The sequence below is a fragment of the Eptesicus fuscus genome, chromosome 13 (genome assembly GCF_027574615.1).
Source record: "Eptesicus fuscus isolate TK198812 chromosome 13, DD_ASM_mEF_20220401, whole genome shotgun sequence".
NCBI lineage: Eukaryota > Metazoa > Chordata > Mammalia > Chiroptera > Vespertilionidae > Eptesicus > Eptesicus fuscus.
The window spans coordinates 8,268,996-8,274,466 of record NC_072485.1 but is presented as its reverse complement, the minus strand read 5'-3'; positions in this window follow the sequence as shown (position 1 = coordinate 8,274,466).

Below are 5,471 nucleotides of genomic sequence, written 5' to 3'. Positions count from 1 at the left end.
GGATTTGTGCACATGCCACACACACAGGGATGCTAGAAAGAGTGAGCAGGAGCGTGGGCCTACCCTGCTGGAGAAGGAGCCAGAGCACAGAATTCCCCTTGGGTCCCCTCATGGAGGGGTAGTGCTAAACATGATTTTTTCTTTTCTAACATCAAAAGCCCTGGGAGACTGGAGTTTCCTGTGATGCTGCTGCCAGGTGTGCTTTTGAGGAGGCTCCAGAGAAAGGTAGCATCAAAGTGTGGCCTGGTCTTCCTTTCTCCTCCTCAACAAAGACCGCTCACACTCCGACACAGCTGCAGCTCTTCCCCAGGTGTTTCTATTGCAAGGTTGTGCTTTGATTTAGGGCTCCAGTTCTCTCACTTGGGTTTGTTGCTTCTGGCAACCCTGGTCCCAGCAAATGACCTTGGCACATGGGACAGCTGCAGTGACCAGCCAGGGTTGCCAGAAAGGCTGCATTCTGTGCCAGGAGTCAGGCTCTCGGGAGTTTCCACATTGGCCTGCTCCAGTTGTTTGTGATGGTGTAACAAATCCTTCCAAAACTATCATAACAAACCATGGTGCAAATGAACAGCAGCTTAGTATTTCTCTCAGTTCTGTGGGTTGGCTGTGCTCAGCTGAGATTCTTCTCTATTCTACAATGTGTAGCTGAAGTCACTCATGAGACTTTGTTCACCTGAGAGCTAGGTAGGGCTGGAACATTCCAGATGACCTGGCATTCTCCATCCACATGGCCTCTCACCATATAATAGTCTGCTCCAAGCTTCTCTAAACAAGGCTGGGGACTTCCAAGAGGACAAGCCACAGTGTTCAAGCATTTATCCCGCCTCTGTTTGCAGAATGCTTGCTAATGTCCCATTGGCCAAAGCAAGTTACACGCCAAACCCAGAATTACTGTGGGAGGGGACTACGCAGGGGCAGAACTACCAGGTAGAGTCTAGCATATGGCCTTTAAAAGTGCAGCTGCCAACAACTACCCAGGAAACTAATATAGGGCTTGATGAGGCAAGACTAGAAGATGAAAAACACTCCTGGGGGATGTACAAGGCTTGAACATATTTCATTCAATCAGTTATTCAATAAATAACTCAACTTAGTTCTGGGCACTCTACTCGGCATAGCAAGATGGCCAAGACATTATCTATCCCTGTTCATAAGGAGCTACCAGATCATTGGTCACAGACAGACAAGCCGGCAATAGTACAGTGTGTATGACTGTACTGCGACTGAGTTTTGCCTTGGAAAACTCAGAGTCAAAGAGGAAAGGGATTGAAATCAGACTGAGGGCCAGAGAAAGCTGCCTTGGGAAGGGACACTTGAGCTGAGCTGAGGAGCAATAGGAGTTGGCCAGGTGGTTTGGCAGTTGGGCATCCCAAACACAGGAGACAGTGTGTGTGAAGGTCCAGAATGAGAAATGACTTGAAACCAACAGAAAATTGATGTAGTTCCTGGTTCCACATATCTGGAAGGAAGAGACTGTGTGGGAGATGAGCCCAAAAAGGCTGGCGAGTGAAGGTCCTTGAGTTTTCTCACGCCCCAGTGCTTTGAAACCAAGGGAGAGCATTAGAAAAGCATCTTCTTTTTGCATAATGGCATTTAAATTGTTTCCTATAATAAGCACGTTTACTTGTGTAGAATCCTATATAATAAAAGGCTAATTTGCAAATCAAAAGGACAGCAGAATGACTGGTGGCTATGACGTGCCCTGACCACCAGGGGGCAGATGCTCAACACAGGAGCTGCCCCTGATGGTCAGTGTGATCCCACAGGGGAGCGCCACTCAGCCAGAAGCTGGGCTCACGGCTGGCGAGCACAGTGGCGGTGGTGGGAGCCTCTCCTGCCTCGGCAGCAGCACTAAGGATGTCCAACTGCCAGCTTAGACCTGCTCCCCACAGCAGGGAGCGGGCCTAAGCTGGTAGTAGGACATCCTCTGAGGACTCCCAGACTGCAAGAGGGTGCAGGCTGGGCTGAGGAACCCCCTCCCTGAGTGCACAAATTTCGTGCACTGGGCCTCTAGTATAATATAAGTGGGAAAACATTATCCTGGCTGTCACCCATTGAATGAAAAGGCTGATACTAAATGTAGTTATAATCTGATGACAGTCTGAACTGAGTCAAAGGCAGTTGCAATGACAAAAAAGGCATACATAGAAGAGGCTCTTAGGAGGTTATAAATGCAAGATTTAGTGCAGAGGGAATATGAGGGCTAAAGAGAAGATAAAGATAATGCCATCTCCTGCTGCCCACTTTCCCATCCATGCACCTGTCTCCAGGGGGCGCAGAAAGTCGAGCGCCAACCAAGGGAAGTGCTTGTCAGGCAGGGTGCCCTGGTGGGGTGTGCTTCTGACAGGAGGGACTTCTCAGAGGAGACTGGCTCATTTATATTAATAGACTGTCCACCTTGTAGGCACTTTGCAAATGGACATGGTTCAGGCAGTATATCTGAGTGTTAACAGCCGGGGCTCCCGAGAACCCCGAGTAGAACCATTGGAATTCAATCCTGGCTCGGTTGCTGGGTGCTTTCTAGCTCTGATTTTAGACAAGTTAGCAAAAATCTCTGTGCCTCCTTACTCTGGTCTTATTCAGTTCTATTGATCTGCCGGTCTATTCATATGCCATGTTACAATTTCTGTAACTTTATAACATATTTAAATATATAGAAAGACTGGTGCCTTTTGATTACTATTTTGTTTCATGATATTCTGGCTTTTTTGTTTGTTCATTTTTCCATATGAACTTCCAACCAGCTGGGTAGTAACTTTTACATTAATTTTACATTAATTCATAGATGGAGGAGAATTTACATCTCTCTAATGCTGAGTGTTGCCAAGACCATGGTATGCCTTTTCATTTGTTCAAGTCTTCTTTTATATTTTTAGAGTTTTCTTTATATCAGTCTTGTGCATATATCATTAATTTTTATTGCTTGGTATTTTGTCTTTATTTGTACGTGTATTTTTGCTGTTGTAAATAGGGTCTTTTATTAACCTTCAAATTAGCTGATATTTGCTATGTTTGGGCTCTTAAAGTCTGTATACTAATGTCGTATTCAGCCAACTTAGTGAATTCTCTTACTGCTTGTGATAGTTGATTTGGTGTTGTCTTTCTTCTTGTTAGATTTTTGGGGATTCACACGTGGAAATAGTGATAATTTGCTTTCTTCTTTCCGATGGTTATAACTTACTTCTTTCTATATATAATTGCATTGGTTAGTATTTTTAGAACAGTGTTAATACCAAAGATAATGGAAATTCCTAGCATTGATGGAAATGCTTCTGATATTTTCTCATTAAATTTTGGGATTCAGATATATTTATTTTATCCAGTTGATAGAATATGATACATTTTTATTTAATTATGTATGAGGTTTTAATAAATGAATGTAGCTGTGTGATTCCATTTATACGAAAATTAATGAATAGACAAAAAACAAACCTATGGTAACAAAGGTGAGGACATGGTTATTTTAGTGGGGAAATTATTGACTGGGAAGGTACAGTCTTCAAGAGGGAGAGCAATATTGTGTATTTGGACCTGGGGGGTGGATTAGATTTTTGAATTAGTGTATGCTTGTTTCATTCAAAAGAATTTGGAAGAATTCATTCTTTTTCTATGCTCTAAAAAAGTTTAAGGACTTTTAGAAATCACTAATTCTTTTTCTTCTTTTATTTATTCTAGAGGCCCGGTGCATGAAATTTGTGCACGGAGGGGTGTGTGTGTGTGTGTGTGTCCCTCAGCCCAGCCTGTACCCTCTCCAATCTGGGATTCCTCTCACAATCCAGGACTGCTGGCTCCAAACCACTCTCCTGCCTGCCTGCCTGATTGCCCCTAACTGCTTCTGCCTGCCTTCCTGATCACCCCCTAACCACTCCCCTGCCAGCCTGATCAACTCCTAACTGCTCCCCTGCAGACCTGGTTGCCCCCAACTGCCCTCCCCTGCAGGCCTGATCGCCCCTAATACCCTCCCTTGCAGGCTTGGTCCCTCCCAACTGCCCTCCCCTGCTGGCCATCTTGTGGTGGTCATTTTGTGTCCACATGGGGGCAGCCATCTTTGACCATATGGGAGCAGCCATCTTGTGTGTTAGAGTGATGGTCAATTTGCATATTACTCTTTTATTAGATAGGATTTTTAATTTTTTAAAATTTTATTTTTTTTTTTTTACAATATACAAAATAAATCTATTAACAGATTGTAGATACAAAATAATTAGCCATTTACATGCAATAAACATTAATATTTCAGGAAAAATGATTTTAAATACAATAATGTTACATGCAATAAACATTAATATTTCAAGAAAAATGATTTTAAATACAATAATGTTACATGCAATAAACATTAATATTTTAAGAAAAAAGATTTTATATATAATAATATTACCAAAACTGTACTAACATAGTATAATATCACAAAAGTTGTAGAAAATATTAAAAATTTGCAAATAACAGGATTATTTCTATTATATTCTAAAATATATTTTTCCTCTGGCTCTATTTTTGTTAATCAGTTTATGTTTTCATTATATTCCACAAATGAGTGAGATCTTCTGATATTTATTTTTCTCCAACTGGCTTATTTTGCTTAGTATAATGCTCTCCAGGTCCATCCATGCTGTCGCAAATGGTAAGAGTTCCTTCTTTTTTACAGCAGTGTAGTATTCCATTGTGTAGATGTACCACTGTTTTTTAATCCATTCATCTACTGATGGTCACTTAGGCTGTTTCTAAATCTTAGCTATTGTAAATTGTGCTATGAACATAGCAGTGCATATGTCCTTTCTGATTGGTGTTTCTGATTTCTTGGGATATATTCCTAGAAGTGGGATTACTGGGTCAAATGGGAGTTCAATTTTTAATTTTTTGAGGAAACTCCATACTATTTTCCACAGTGGTTGCATCAGTCTGCAATCCCACCAGCAATGCAAGAGGGTCCCTTTTTCTCCACATCCTCGCTAGCATTTGTCATTTGTTAATGATGGCCATTCTGACAGGTGTGAGATGGTACCTCATTGTCATTTTGATTTGCATCTCTTGGATGATTATTGACTTTGAGCATGTTTTCATATGTCTCTGGGTCTTCTGTATGTCCTCTTTCGAAAAGTGTCTATTTAGATTGTTTGCCAATTTTTTGATTGGATTGTTTATCTTCATTTTGTTAAGTTGTATGTGTTCTCTGTAAATTTTGTAGATTAAACCCTTATCAGAAATAACATTGGCAAATATGTTCTCCCATGCAGTGGGCTTTCTTGTTGTTTTGTTGATGGTTTCTTTTGCTATGCAGAAGCTTTTCATTTTGATGTAGTCTCATTTGTTTATTTTCTCCTTAGTTTTCATTGCCTTAGGAGTTGTATTGGTAAAGATATTGCTACGATATATGTCTGATATTTTGCTGCCTATTGATTCTTCCAAGATTTTTATGGTTTCCTGTCTCACGTTTAAGTCCTTTATCCATTTTGAATTTATTTTTGTGTATG